Below are 16485 nucleotides of genomic sequence, written 5' to 3'. Positions count from 1 at the left end.
AGCCACTAAAAAAGCAAACAGTTTAATGGTTCCTAAAAGAAATATTTCGAACAAAACAGATAATTACGACACATAGGCTAATGCATGAAACACTCAGATGATAAAGGTGCTTATAAACAGATAAAGTACAACATCTACACCTTCCTGGCACGCTTGATCATGACGCTGCGGCTGTCCGTGTACTCGTCGGTTACGGGAAGCAGACACGCCCTCATGTCCAAGATCTGCCTGTACATGTCGTAGCATTCGTATGCGTCCTTGGCTGCGTAGGTTATGCAGGCTAGATTCAGAGGTACCTCCCACGTGTTCAGGTCCTTTGTATCGTTGTCTTCTTTCATGTTGGCGTATCAGGGGTCGATGATGGTCTCGGCGAGGTCAACCACGGAGTCCTTCTCCCGCCCATTCCCGATGATCTTGTAATGCTTCTGGATGTCGACAAGCTTGTTGCACCAGATGGCCGAATCATCGTGTTCTTCCTTCTCTCCACCGTAGCGAAAGTGCAGTCGGCGCTGCCGATGAAACGGGCGAATGCTCCAGAACCTCTGATGGCCCTACAGAAGTGGTAGATGAGAACCTCGTCCCGCACACATACCTGGGCGACGGCGATCCGCTGGTCCCTGTCAGGAGACGAATGGATGGGCACAAGGTCTACTCCTGCGACCTTGTGCTTTCTCGTCCTGTAGGTACTGCTTGAACTCGGCGAGGCAGAGCTTCACCGAGTCCGGATCGTTGGTGTACATCACATTCAACTTGGCGCAGCCATAGGACTGAACAGCTAACTCAAAGGGGAACTCCTCGCTGAAGTCCATATCCAGCAGCCTCACCCCTCGGATCGCCATTGGAGTCTCTTCAAGTGAACGAGTGGGTAGGCAGCGGCAGCAGTTCATTTTTTAGCTCTTGGGGAATTGGATTCAACAGTAAACTGAGTGTGTACAGGCAACAACAGTTACTACCCCTCCCTCGCCCGCTGCACGCCTGGCAGAAGATGCACCCTCGGCGCATTCAAACGCCTCCATTAAGAAACTACTCCGGCCACACGTCGGTTCACGAGCGGGTCTGTATTGGTACTGTAATAACAAGAGTTAGTGGTCACTTTACTTAAATTTAATTAGCTTTAATAGAAATTTATACTTAAAACAAGCAATGCATTGGCTCGTTCTATCAGTGCCACAGGATCAACATGCACAACTTTATTATTCTCAGGACGCACACGATCAACACATTTGTCGCACTTTCACACAGATAATACTACCAAGTTTGAACTGATTGTTATGGTTGTTGTCCTCTGCACATCATGTCGTGTTTCCTAGCTTGCAAGATTCAGAACCAACAAATAAGATCCAAATAATAAGTACAACAAAGATGCCTGCACATCTCATTGATTCCCATCTTGCAAGATTCATAACCAACAAATAAGATTCAAATAATAAGTACAACAAATATGCCTACACATCTCATTGATTCCCAGCTTGCAAGATTCAGAACCAACCCATTAAAGCCTTTTGATAAAGTGAATATCGGGATTAAATCCATCTTGGCTAGCCGTGTCATACAACCAAAGAACTTGGCGAATGATCTTGACTGTCACAACATATGTAGTTGAGTATTCCTATTTGCACAGCACAAACAAGAAGAGCATGATTACTATAATAGGGGCACTCCTTGAACTCAACCTGTAGCTCCACTAGGATGAGGCCTGCCCGGAGTTCCATGATTCAATTCATGCGCCTTTTTCTGCAGTTCACCTGAAATGAAGCAAAGATTGCATCATTCAGCTAGCAAGAAGTACTTGCTCTCGTGAGCTGGCAGGTTCTTCTTTAGTAGTTGCACTAAAATTGAGGAACATTAAGGTTGGCTATCCGGCTCATGTAAGGTGCAACTATAATTTGCTTATCCTTTTGTGCAGTTTCACTAAAATAAAGTGCCATTGTGGTGACAGTGACGGCTCATCTTGCAAAGGCTAATAAAATGTTGCACGAGATTACCAGCAGAACTTGACGGAGATTTTGGAAACTCCAATCACCATTTTGTGCAGTTCCACCAAAATTGAGAGATGTTGCCCACGTGACATTTTAGTTGAACTGCGCAAGACACTCATTCCAAAAAAAGATGTTTTGTGCAGTTCACCAAAAGGTCACAATAGCAACAAGGTGAAATGGATATCCCTATCTGCACAAAAAGATAGAAAGTAAACAGTTGTTGGTCAATAAGAATATACGAAACATACATGAAATGAAAAGAAGCATCTTAATTATGTTCATGGCAATCACGCAAGGACAGTAGAAATTTTAAAACGTCAGCAATGCTTCATGTTACCGGAAGCATTACGATCAACAATGACATTCGTCAAATATGGGATTACTTTAATGGTGGCATTGCTTGTTTACCAGATACAGTAAATCAACAGCAGCTAAAGAGTTGGTTTAAGGGCATGGGACCATGGGGACACCAGGACACTCAGCAGCGTAAAGGAGCAACTTACTTATCATACTGGGGAAAACAGCAGGAGCACCATTTGTAACACAGTTTAATTGCATCTTATCACTGGAGGCATTCGATTAACAATAACACTGGTTAGACATGTCCCTAAGGCAACAGTGTGATCGCTTCATTTTACATGAGCCCTTACATTAACAACAGAAAAAGGTTGGTATAAGGACATGCGACAGTGGACGCATCAGCACAATGTACCTACAAGGAGGCATAAAGTGGTGATGTCGAGTTTGTTCATGCTATGTGAGGGCAGCAAATCTAATCCTGGAGACCTTTTACTATGTGAGGGCAGAAAATCTAATCCTAGAGACCTTTTACTATGTGAGGGCAACAAATCTAATCCTGGAGACCTTTTACTATGTGAGGGCAGCAAATCTAATCCTGAGACCTTTTACTATGTGAGGGCAGCAATTCTAATCCTGGAGACCTTGTACTATGTGAGGGCAACAAATCTAATCCTGGACATACTCTGTTGACTTGTCCACCAGCCGCCACTTTCTATCCTTTTTTCAACCAATAATAGATCTGTTCCTTATCCAGTTTGTACTGCGTTTTCCCATTATTTCCCTTTTCAACCAAGAGACCGGTTGGGTATCCGGTCTCTACTACTTTCACCATATTATTTCCTCTTTGAATCAAGTCCTAGATTCATGCTACAACTTTCCCCCCTTTCTTCGTTGTTTCAACAAAGTCCTAGATTCGAATGCATGAAGTAGCTTTACCTCTAATAATACTAAAAATTTAGGTGGCTTTGGAAGAGCTGATGGGAGTAGAAAAAGATGCACATGCAGACACGTGGGGAGATGGGGCAGTAGAGCAAGGCCGCTTTCAAAGAACTTATACCTGAGGGTCGTCGGGATGTCGGCGGCGGCAGGTCGGATCTGCGCACAATACGGCAGGGAGGAAGAAGGGTCGGAGGACCTCCCGAGACGGCGCTGTGTCGGAGAGAACGGCACGGGTAGAGGATCGGGCCCCTCCGGCAGCTGTGGGTTTCCTCCCTCGCCGGCAATGACCGCGTGAACGATGCACCTAGTCCTCTACACACACCAGCCGAAGGGATCCGGCCGGATCTGTGACCAGCGGTGAGCAGAGACAAAATGTCGTTACCGCTGTCTTGTTTATATCTGGAGAGGATGAGAGAATGAAGAGAGCAACCCTAGTAAAGCAAGCGCTCGGGCCCCTGATTACATATAGAGTGGAGTGATTATCTTTTTCTCTCCACAAAAAGCATTTCAATTTGTGTACGTGGCATTAAAGAAAAGAAACTCTATTTAAGGTGACTAACTGTATGACTCCTACTTACTAGTAGTAGTAGTAGTAGTAGTAGTAGTAGTAGTAGTAGTAGTAGTAGTAGTAGTAGTAGTAGTAGTAGTAGTAGTAGTATTGTTCACTTGTGCTCCCCGGCCCTCCATTCATTGAACAACCCCACGGGTGAATAAACATACAGTACTAGTATTTATATAGAACGAACAAGCTCGAACTATTTTCGTGTAGTTAAAAGTTGAGGGCAGGGCTTTTCCCGGGCAGTACGCGCGGCAGTTTTTGCCTAGGCGGTTTGACAGAGAGGCGAGGAGGGTGAGGGAGTAGCGGATTCAACTTACTTACTGCCTGAAAGGTCGGGCTGTGCGATTTGACGGCGCGTTACTGCTGGAAAGACTTCTGATATGACTACTCAGTATAGTCATAAATTACTGGCGGTACGACCAGGGTGATGCCCCCCTTCTGTTCCGCACTCTAATCCGGTGGATGACACGTATTACGTCGACCCGGATGCAGGATGCTGCTGGCTCTCCCACATGTCGGTGAAGTAGTACGTAGTAGTAAGAAGGAGCAAATAATCATGCGGTATATGTCTTTCTAGAGATTCCAACAAGTGACTACATACGGAGCAAAATGAGTGAATCTACACTCTAAAATATGTCTACATACATCCATATGTTGTAGTCAATTTGAAATGTCTAAAAAGACTTATATTTAGGAACGGAGGGGGTAGTAGTACTACTACTCACGTCGGAGGAGTGCGAACCACGGTAGCCTAGTGAATCAGCAGTAGAAAACAACGTGTTGATATGGCGATAAAAAACAATGTGCCACGGTCCAGACTGTAGCATGTACAGTACTACTCCTCTTTGTTTGGATCCCTGAGTTAGAGCTAGTTTGGGTTGAAACAGCCTCAAATTATCCAAACAGGAGGGGTTAGTTTGAGCTAGTTTGCTCTAACCCAGCTAAAAATACTAGCCCGGTGGAGAGGTTCTAATTGGGTTAGTTCTCCTCAGGCCCACCAAAAGAGAACTAAAAAAATCTCCCCTGCCCGCACCAGATCGCTCCCTCCCCCCCCCCCCCCCCTCGCACGACTCCTCTTTGTTCCCCATCAGGCCGCCCTCCCAAGCGCCGCTCCACCGCTCGCCCTCTCTCTCCTCCGGCCGCACTCTCCCTCCGACCTTCGCCGCCCTCCTCCGGCCGCCCTCTCCCTCCGGCCTTCGAAGCTCGCCCCGCTCCCCCTTCACCGGTCGTCTTTCTTCCTCTGTCTTGCGCGACGGCGGCGCATCTACCAGGGAGGTCGCGAGAGGGGTGAGTTTGTTCATTCCTTCTCTGTCTCACAGCCATATCATTGATCTTGCTCGCTCTAGTGCTAATTCTGATTTGGAAAAGTAGATCCTGATTAAACTTGGTATAGATTTGTGGTGCACGCATGGAATTGTTTGATGCTGCTTGAGGAGGTAATAAATCTTTCTAGAGGCCCAAAGATTCAGTTCACCTTTCTAGGTATTTTAGTTTCAGGCTTGCATTCTTTCTAGAGGCCCAAAGAATCAGTTCACCTTTCTAGGTATTTCAGTTCCAGGTTGCATTGTTTCTAGAGGCCCAAAGATTCAGTTCACCTTTCTAGGTATTTCAGTTTCAGGCCTGCATTATTTCTAGAGGCCCAAAGATTCAGTTCACCTTTCTAGGTATTTCAGTTTCAGGCTTGCATTATTTCTAGAGGCCCAAAGATTCGGTTCACAGTCATTGGCAAGTGGCCCTGCTACCCATGCCGGTGTCGACCTCAACTCGCAAGCACCGGCGTCGGAGCGGTTCCCGGGGTTTGGGCTCTATAGAGCCTTCCTCCAGAGCGACGATGACGAGCTCCTCCCTGGGTGCGTGAGGGGCTCCGGGCTCCCTCCCTATCGTGAATGACTTCCGTGATGACTTAGCTCATGCTTTGTTTCATGGATTGTTTTTTTTTGTGAAGCTTGATTGAGGACTTCTATGTTTAAGTGGGATATCTCAATTGTATGGACAAAGTAAAATTTATCATATTTTGCATGCTTGATTTGTAAATATGGTACGTTTATGTCAATTGTGAGCGGGAGGAGGCCACACAAGAGCCGGCCACACCAAATCCGGCAGGAAATAGGGTCCAAAGTAGTCAAACGATTGAGAAAGAATATTTATTGTCAATCTAACCCTGCCATCCATACACCTCTTTGGTTTAGAGTTGGTTCAGGGTTAGAATCTAACTCTAACCTCTAACTGAGTTAGAGTTCTCCTCATCTCGGTTCATCGCCATCATACTTTCCCCATTTCTGTGTTTTAAGTATCCTGCGAATCAAAGAGGCCCTTAGACTGGTTTAGGTCCGGTAGTTTTTTATAAACGTGTTATGTCCAAAATTTAATGAACGTGCTCCGATTTCTACGAAAATAATCCGGTTTCATGTAGTAATTCATTTATTTACTTATTCTTCTGCGGGGGGTTTGCATGTAATTCGCGAGGTCTGAAATGTAAAGTACCCCGGCATATGCTCCGAGTCGTGCATGCATGCTACCTCTTGAGCACTCCGTTGGTTTTCCCTTGAAGAGGAAAGGGTGATGCAGCAAAGTAGCGTAAGTATTTCCCTTAGTTTTTGAGAACCAAGGTATCAATCCAGTAGGAGGCCACGCTCAAGTCCCTCGCACCTACACAAACAAATAAAAACCTCGCAACCAACGCAATAAAGGGGTTGTCAATCCCTTCACGGTCACTTACGAAAGTGAGATATAAGATAATATTTTTGGTATTTTTATAATAAAGATGCAAAGTAAAATAAAAGGCAATAAAAATAGCTAAGTGTTGGAAGATTAATATGATGGAAAATAGACCCGGGGGCCATTGGTTTCACTAGTGGCTTCTCTCAAGAGCATAAGTATTACGGTGGGTGAACAAATTACTGTTGAGCAATTGATAGAATTGAGCATAGTTATGAGAATATCTAGGTATGATCATGTATATAGGCATCACGTCCGTGACAAGTAGACCGACTCCTGCCTGCATCTACTACTATTACTCCACACATCATCCGCTATCCAGCATGCATCTAGAGTATTAAGTTCATAAGAACAAAGTAACGCTTTAAGTAAGATGACATGATGTAGAGGGATAAACTCATGCAATATGATATAAACCCCATCTTGTTATCCTCGATGGAAACAATAGAATACGTGCCTTGCTGCCCCTGCTGTCACTGGGAAAGGACACTGCAAGATTGAACCCAAAGCTAAACACTTCTCCCATTGCAAGAAAGATCAATCTAGTAGGCCAAACCAAACTGATAATTCGAAGAGACTTGCAAAGATAACCAATCATACATAAAAGAATTCAGAGAAGATTCAAATATTGTTCATAGATAAACTTGATCATAAACCCATAATTCATCGGTCTCAACAAACACACCGCAAAAGAAGATTACATCGAATAGATCTCCACGAGAATCGTGGAGAACTTTGTATTGAGATCCAAAGAGAGAGAAGAAGCCATCTAGCTAATAACTATGGACCCGAAGGTCTGAGGTAAACTACTCACACATCATCGGAGGGGCTATGGTGTTGATGTAGAAGCCCTCCGTGATCAATGCCCCCTCCGGCAGGACACCGGAAAAGGCCCCAAGATGGGATCTCACGGGTACAGAAGGTTGAGGTGGTGGAATTAGGTTTTCGTGGATGCTTCTGTTCGTTTGGGGGTACGTAGGTATATATAGGAGGAAGAAGTATGTCGGTGGAGCAACGTGGGCCCCACGAGGGTGGAGGGCGCGCCCAGGGGGTAGGCGCGCCCCCTACCTCGTGCCCTCCTGGTCGCTTTCTTGACGTAGGGTCCAAGTCCTCTGGATCACGTTCGTTCCAAAAATCACGTTCCCGAAGGTTTCATTCCGTTTGGACTCCGTTTGATATACTTTTTCTGCGAAACTCTGAAATAGGCAAAAAAACAGCAATTTGGACTGAGCCTCTGGTTAATACGTTAGTCCCAAAAATAATATAAAAGTGTATAATAAAGCCCTTTAAACATCCAAAACAGAATATAATATAGCATGGAACAATAAAAAATTATAGATACGTTGGAGACGTATCAAGCATACCCAAGCTTAATTCCTGCTCGTCCTCGAGTAGGTAAATGATAAAAACAGAATTTTTGATGTGGAATGCTACTTAGCATAATTTCAATGTAATTCTTCTTATTGTGGCACGAATGTTCAGATTTGATATGATTCAAGATAAAAGTTTGATGTTGACATAAAAACAATAATACTTCAAGCATGTTACCCAGCAATTATGTCTTATCAAAATAACATATCCAAAGCAAGTTATCCCTACAAAATCATATAGTCTGGCTATGCTCCATCTTCCCCACACAAAATATTCATATCATGTACAACCCCGGTTTTAGCCAAGCAATTGGTTCATACTTTTTAACGCGCTTCAGCCTTTTCAACTTTTACGCAATACATGAACGCAAGCCATGGATATAGCACTATGGTGAAATAAGGTATAATGATAGGGGTTATGTGGGAAGACAAAAAAAGGAGAAAGTCTCACATCAACGAGGCTAATCAACGGGCTATGGAGATGCCCATCAATTGATGTCAATGCAAGGAGTAGGGATTGCCATGCAACGGATGCACTTAGAGCTATAAGTGTATGAAAGCTCAAACAAAACAAACTAAGTGGGTGTGCATCCAGCTTGCTTGCTCACGAAGCCCTCGGGCATTTGAGGAAGCCCATCATTGGAATATACAAGCCAAGTTCTATAATGAAATTTCCCGCTAGTATATGAAAGTGACAAAATGAGAGACTCTCTATCATGAAGATCACGGTGCTACTTTGAAGCACAAGTGTGGTAAAAGGATAGTAACATTGTCCCTTCTCTCTTTTTCTCTCATTTTTTTATTTGGGCCTTTTTTACGGCCTCTTTTTTTTAGTCCAGAGTCTCATCCCGACTTGTGGGGGAATCATAGTCTCCATCATCCTTTCCTCACTTGGGACAATGCTCTAAAAATGATGATCATCACACTTTTATTTACTTACAACTCATGAATTCCAACTCAATACTTAGAACAATATATGACTCTATGTGGATGCCTCCGACAGAGTACCGAGATATGCAATGAATCAAGAGCGACATGTATGAAAGAATTATGAACGGTGGCTTTGCCACAAATACAATGTCAACTACATGATCATGCAAAGCAATATGACAATGATGGAGCGTGTCATGATAAACGAAACGGTGGTAAGTTGCATGGCAATATATCTCGGAATGGCTATGGAAATGCCATAATAGGTAGGTATGGTGGCTGTTTTGAGGAAGATATAAGTAGGTGTATGTGTGATAGAGCGTATCATATCACGGGGTTTGGATGCACCGGCGAAGTTTGCACCAACTCTCAAGGTGAGAAAGGGCAATGCACGGTACCGAAGAGGCTAGAAAATTGCAGAAAGGTAGGTGTGCGTATAATCCATGGACCCACATTAGTCATAAAGAACTCATATACCTATTGCAAAAATTTATTAGCCCTCGAAGCAAAGTACTACTACGCATGCTCCTAGGGGAAGGGTTGGTAGGAGTTAACCATCGTGCGATCCCGACCGCCACACAAAGGATCACAATCAACAAATACCTCATGCTCCGACTTCGTTACATAACGATTCACCATACATGCATGCTACGGGAATCACAAACTCCAACACAAGAATTTTTCAATTCCACAATTACTCAACTAGCACAACCATGATATTACCACTTTTATATCTCAAAACAATTATCAAGCATCAAATTTCTCATGATATTATAATTAAAGCAAATTGTCATGCTGTTTTAAGACTCTCAAAATAATATAAGTGAAGCATGTGAGAACAATAGTTTCTATAAAACAAATCCACCACCGTGCTCTAAAAGATATAAGTGAAGCACTAGAGCGAAACTATATAGCTCAAAAAATATAAGTGCAGCACATAGAGTATTCTAATAAATTCCAATTTATGTGTATCTCTCTAAAAAGGTGTGTACATCAAGGATGATTGTGGTAAAATAAAAAAACAAAGACTCAAATCATACAAGACGCTCCAAGCAAAACACATATCATGTGGTGAATAAAAATATAGCTCCAAGTAAAGTTACCGGTGGAAGTAGACGAAAGAGGGGATGCCTTCCAGGGCATCCCCAAGCTTTGGATTTTAGGTGTCCTTAGATTATCTTGCGGTGCCATGGGAATCCCCAAGCTTAGGCTCTTGCCACTCCTTGTTCCATAATCCATCAGATCTTTTACCCAAAACTTGAAAACTTCACAACACAAAACTTAGCAGAAAATCTCGTGAGCTCCGTTAGTGAAAGAAAGCAAAACACCACTTCAAGGTACTGTAATGAACTCATTATTTATTTATATTGGTGTTAAACCTACTGTATTCCAACTTCTATATGGTTTATAAACTATTTTACTATAGATTCATCAAAATAAGCAAACAACACACGAAAAACAGAATCTGTCAAAAACAGAACAGTCTGTAGTAATCTGTAACTAATGCAAACTTCTGGAACTGCAAAAAATCTACCAAAATAGGACGACCTAGAAAATTTGTTTGTTCATCTTCTGCAATTGGAATCAATATTTTATCACGTTCTGGTGATTTTTAACAATTATTTTCATGAACAGAAAGTTTCTGGAATTTTCAGCAAGATCAAATAACTAACATCCAAGAAGTTCCTATAGGTTAAACTTGTCACAAACACTAATTAAAACATAAAAACAAATCTAACCAGAGGATAGATTAAATACTTATTCCTAAACAGAAGCAAAAAGCGAAAAACTAAAAATAAAATTGGGTTGCCTCCCAACAAGCGCTATCGTTTAACGCCCCTAGCTAGGCATTGAGATTTCAATGATGCTCACAAGAAAGACAAGAATTGAAGCACAAAGAGAGCATCATAAAACACATTACAAACACATATAAGTCTAACATACTTGCTATGCATAAGCATCTTATAGGCAAACAAATTATCAAGGCAAGCAAAAACTAGCATATGCAAGGAAGCGGAAAGAAACAATAGCAATCTCAACATAACGAGAGGTAATTTATTATCATGAAAATTTCTACAACCATATTTTCCTCTCTCATAAAAATTACATGTGGGATCATAAGCAAATTCAACAAAATAGCTATCACATAAAATATTTTCAATATGATCCACATGCATGCAAAGTTGACACTCTTCCAAAATAGTGGGATTATCATTAACTAAAGTCATGACCTCTCCAAACCCACTTTTATCAAAAATACCATAAGATTGAACATTCTCCAAATATGTGGGATCTAAAGTTGACACTCTTCCAAACCCACTTTCAATATTATTGCAAACATTATTACCAGTCTCATATTTATCATGGGGCTTAAATAAATTTTCAAGATCATAAGAAGAATCACCCCAATCATGATCATTGCAACGAGTAGTAGACATAGCAAAACTAGCATCCCCAAGCTTAAGGTTTTGCATATTATTAGCACAATTGACATCAAGAGAATTTATAGTAAAATCATTGCAATCATGCTTTTCATCGAAGGAACTATCAAGTATGGGTGCAATAGCAACGATCTCATATTTAACATAAGGAACTATAGCAAATTCATCTTCATAAATATTGGCATCATGGCCACAAGAATAGCAAGCATCATGTTCATCAAAGGATATTTTAATCAAATCATCGGAATCATAATTATCTATAGATTCATGCATATCATTATTTTCTTCTTTCATAGACTCCTGCGAAATATTAGCTTCTTCTTGGACAGCGGAGGAGTCCTCAATATATGGTTTAACATAGGCATTGGAAGCATAATTATCATAACAATATTTAAGTATGGCAAAAAAATTAGATTTGTAAAGAGTAGCACCATGCGTTTCAATCAAAGAAGCAATTTCATAAGCACCCTTAAAAGCAACAAATTCTTCAAGTTGTTGAACATCATAGTAATTATAAACACCCCTAGCATATGAAGATACGATTCCATTATCACTAAACTCACATTGGTAGGGAAGGTGTTTCTTAATGTTTCAGAGCAACAAGTAAAATCATAAATTTCCCAAAGATTCCAGGCATAACACAACAATTTGTTTATTTGATTCCATAAGAGTCTCCCTTTTTCAGACAAACGGTGACGCACAAAATGAGCATGCTCATCCAAAGATTTCCCATCAACTAGGCTAGTTGGGGTTTCAGCACGAGCGCAAAGGGATCGAAGATGATCCAAGTAGAACACTTTAAGTGGATCCATATCAATAGATTCTTAGCAAGCAAAGATGCAAGCAAATAGAAGGCACGTGGAAACACGAACAGAAAGGCATACGAGAAGAAGGTGAATAAAACGGCAAGGGTGAAGTGGGGGAGAGGAAAACGAGAGGCAAATGGCAAATAATGTAATGCGAGGGACAAGAGTTTGTGATGGGTACTTGGTATGTCTTGACTTGACTTGACTTGGCGCGAATCTCCCCGGCAACGGCACCAGAAATCCTTCTTGCTACCTCTTGAGCACTGCGTTGGTTTTCCCTTGAAGTGGAAAGGGTGATGCAGCAAAGTAGCATAAGTATTTCCTCAGTTTTTGAGAACCAAGGTATCAATCCAGTAGGAGGCCATGCTCAGGTCCCTCGCACCTACACAAACAAATAAAAACCTCGCAACCAACGCAATAAAGGGGTTGTCAATCCCTTCACGATCACTTACAAAAGTGAGATATGATACGATAATATTTTTGGTATTTTTATAATAAAGATGCAAAGTAAAATAAAAGGCAATAAAAATAGCTAAGTGTTGGAAGATTAATATGATGGAAAATAGACCCGGGGGCCATAGGTTGCACTAGTGGCTTCTCTCAAGAACATAAGTATTACGGTGGGTGAACAAATTACTGTTGAGCAATTGATAGAATTGAGCATAGTTATGAGAATATCTAGGTATGATCATGTATATAGGCATCGCGTCCGTGACAAGTAGACCGACTCCTGCCTGCATCTACTACTATTACTCCACACATCGACCGCTATCCAGCATGCATCTAGAGTATTAAGTTCATAAGAACAGAGTAACGCTTTAAGTAAGATGACATGATGTAGAGGGATAAACTCATGCTATATGATATAAACCCCATCTTGTTATCCTCGATGGCAACAATACAATACGTGCCTTGCTGCCCCTGCTGTCACTGGGAAAGGACACCGCAAGATTGAACCCAAAGCTAAGCACTTCTCCCATTGCAAGAAAGATCAATCTAGTAGGCCAAACCAAACTGATAATTCGAAGAGACTTGCAAAGATAACCAATCATACATAAAAGAATTCAGAGAAGATTCAAATATTGTTCATAGATAAACTTGACCATAAACCCACAATTCATCGGTCTCAACAAACACACCGCAAAAGAAGATTACATCGAATAGATCTCCACGAGAATCGTGGAGAATTTTGTATTGAGATCCAAAGAGAGAGAAGAAGCCATCTAGCTAATAACTATGGACCCGAAGGTCTGAGGTAAACTACTCACACATCATCGGAGGGGCTATGGTGTTGATGTAGAAGCCCTCCGTGATCAATGCCCCCTCCGGCAGGACGCCGGAAAAGGCCCCAAGATGGGATCTCACGGGTACAGAAGGTTGCGGCGGTGGAATTACGTTTTCGTGGATGCTTCTGTTGGTTTGGGGGTACATAGGTATATATAGGAGGAAGAAGTACGTTGGTGGAGCAACATGGGCCCCACGAGGGTGGAGGGCGCGCCCAGGGGGGTAGGCGCGCCCCCTACCTCGTGCCCTCCTGGTTGCTTTCTTGACGTAGGGTCCAAGTCCTCTAGATCACATTCGTTCCAAAAATCACGTTCTCGAAGGTTTCATTCCGTTTGGACTCCGTTTGATATTCTTTTTTTGCGAAACTCTGATATAGGCAAAAAACAGCAATTTGGGCTGGGCCTCCGGTTAATAGGTTAGTCCCAAAATAATATAAAAGTGTATAATAAAGCCCTTTAAACATCCAAAACAGAATATAATACAGCATGGAACAATAAAAAATTATAGATACGTTGGAGACGTATCAATGCACTATGACCCAGATGCTCTATGTCCCACATGTCAGCGAAAGGGAGCACGTGGAAATAGCCTAGGAGTACATATAGGAGGATAAATGCGTGAAAAAATATGTACGGTGAAGAGTAATGCGGTTTGAAAAGGAGACCTAAAGTGATGACAGGTATAGGTCGCACGCACCCAACAAGTGGTAGTACTAGACATCCGACTGCTTTTTCCCTAAAAAAAGAGGTACGAGTGCTCAGTACTCCTATTCTATCAATGCGAGTCCCATCTGACAACAGCATCCGTGCTACAGCTAGCTCTTCTCCCTCGTTTCTCTCTTCTAATTCTAAACTCAGCCGAAGCCAGGTGGGCGGGGTGGGGATATACCGATGGTCGGTTTGCTCAACTGCGGCCCCACCTCACAGTGAAAACGTTACTGCTGGAATAAAAATGCCATATACTCCTATACTATATCTATATCTACACTCTTATAAAAAACAGAGTTGGTGATGATGGTGTGGCTGCCATCCTGCAACATAGGCCGTCCGATTTATATCTGACGGATAGGAAGGAAACTATGGCAATTTTGCAAAAAGGTACCCACATACCTCTCCACATTTGCAAATAAGGCCTTCCCTCGTTCATCCTTTTCTCTCACAAGATAAACTAGTCATACAAATGCATCTTGATGTTACGTGCATCTTGCTAGTACTAATAAAACATTAAGGCCACGAGGCGATGCAGTGCTGGTTACAGGAGGCAAGAAGAAGTGATGCATCCATCGACGATGTACACCTCCTCGACTCAGGGCGCCGACCCATCGAACGGTGGCTAAGTAGCAGCGGCTTTCGTGGCCAGGTCGACGTGCTTCTGAACAATGGCGTCCAAAGATTCCAGCCGCTGGAAGAAGGCCAACGTCTTTCTGTCCTCGCTGGCCTTGTAGTGGCCTATGTAGACGATTTCCTCGTAGACGTGGATGTGCAGGTCGACGGTTTCTTGCATGGCGAGGCACTGCGCGATGAGCGCGGCCTCGAGGTGCACATTCTTCGCCGCGTCCTCCGGCACATGCAGGGCCACCAGGGCTTGAAAGAGTTCGTCAGCATGGTGGCCGATGAGGGTGGCAGGCAATGAGGAGCCTGGGCGCGCGGGCTGGAGTAGTACGGCAAGGTCGTCTGCGCGCTTCTTGACGGCGGTGAACTTGCGGATGGAGTTGACCATCATGTCGTCCATGCGAGAGGCGAAGCCGGCGTCGGCGAGGGCTACGACGCCGGCGGTCGCGAGCACCGTCTGGAAACGCTGCGCGGTGCGGGGCCGCAGGCCGGCGCCTTGGATGATTTGGCACCGCCGACTGCCGCTCGCGTCCATCGCCTCCATAGGTGCTTTTGGCTTCTGGTCACTTGGTATTGGATTGGAGTGAGCAATGTTGCGCAAAGACTAGGAGTAGATGGATTGGAGTGCTGGGGCACCTTTATATGAGAATCCAAACTCTGTTGCATTCACATCGTGTTGGCTCTATTCTGCTTCTCTAATTAATTCCCTCTGCATGTAATTTGAGGATGCATCATTGACCGTTCAATGTCTCGGGAACCGCTACCCTCTCCCTCCTTGGCATTCAAGCACCTATGGAGGCGACTGTCGCTCGCGTCTATCGCGTGTCAGGTGACGTTCCCGTCGACGACGAGGTGCCTATGGTGACTTCGTAAATTTCAAGATGATAGTACTAGTATACTCAATATTTGCACCGCGACCAAGGCGGAGAGGAAAACGAAAGAACTACGTATTTATTTACGGTGTAGATTCACTCATTTTGCTCCATATGTACTCCGTCTCGGTGTAGTACAGTCACTTGTTGAAATCTCTAGAAAGGCAAATACTCCTTTCTGGTTTACAGGGCTATACTAGCAAGTAATAGTGGGCTCACATAGCAATTTTGTCTCATGCAAGAACCTGGCTACATGCGTGCTCCTGAGAACTGAGCATAGCTCAGTTGGCAAGGCGCGGGAGTTCGCAGCCAGCCCACCAGGGTTCAAGTCTCGGCTTCAGCATTTGGTGCTCACGGAGTTTTCTTCTATAAAATATGCCAACAGGCTAGTCTAGCCCGGGTTGGTCTCGTTTATTTATATGCGTGCTCCAAGGTTCGCAACTGCCACGTTGGGGTTGCACTTGGCTGTTCACCTCTTCGAGAAGACGAACAATGATGTTACTACTACTGCTTCTACAGTATCGAATCCACTGCTACATGTCCGTCCACCATGAGCGGGAGGGATAGCTTGTTGTAGTACTATAAGCAAAAGCCTGTCCTCGTCTGCGAGCCACCGCGCGCATGGGCGAGGGAGAAGGTGTGTAGTAGTAAAATCAAGCTTCTCCTCGTTGTACGAGTTGACGCGACACATCATAGCACTGGCCCCACATGGTTGCCTCTAAACTTGGCTGAAAGACCCGCAGTGTACAATACTCCATTTGCTGCAACCTCTAACATTTACCCCACCACAAATTAAAAATATATTCCTGTCTTGACTAGATGAGCGTGCAAACTAGAATCACCAGGATGACAGGTAGGGCCAGAAGATTATATTAATGAAAAAAACATGGAGCCGACCCTAACGATTTTAAGCTTACAGGCATGGTACACGCTATCCTAGACTACTCTACACATGA

The sequence above is a fragment of the Aegilops tauschii genome, chromosome 4 (assembly GCF_002575655.3).
Source record: "Aegilops tauschii subsp. strangulata cultivar AL8/78 chromosome 4, Aet v6.0, whole genome shotgun sequence".
Lineage (NCBI taxonomy): Eukaryota > Viridiplantae > Streptophyta > Magnoliopsida > Poales > Poaceae > Aegilops > Aegilops tauschii.
Note: the sequence above shows the minus strand (reverse complement) of the source record.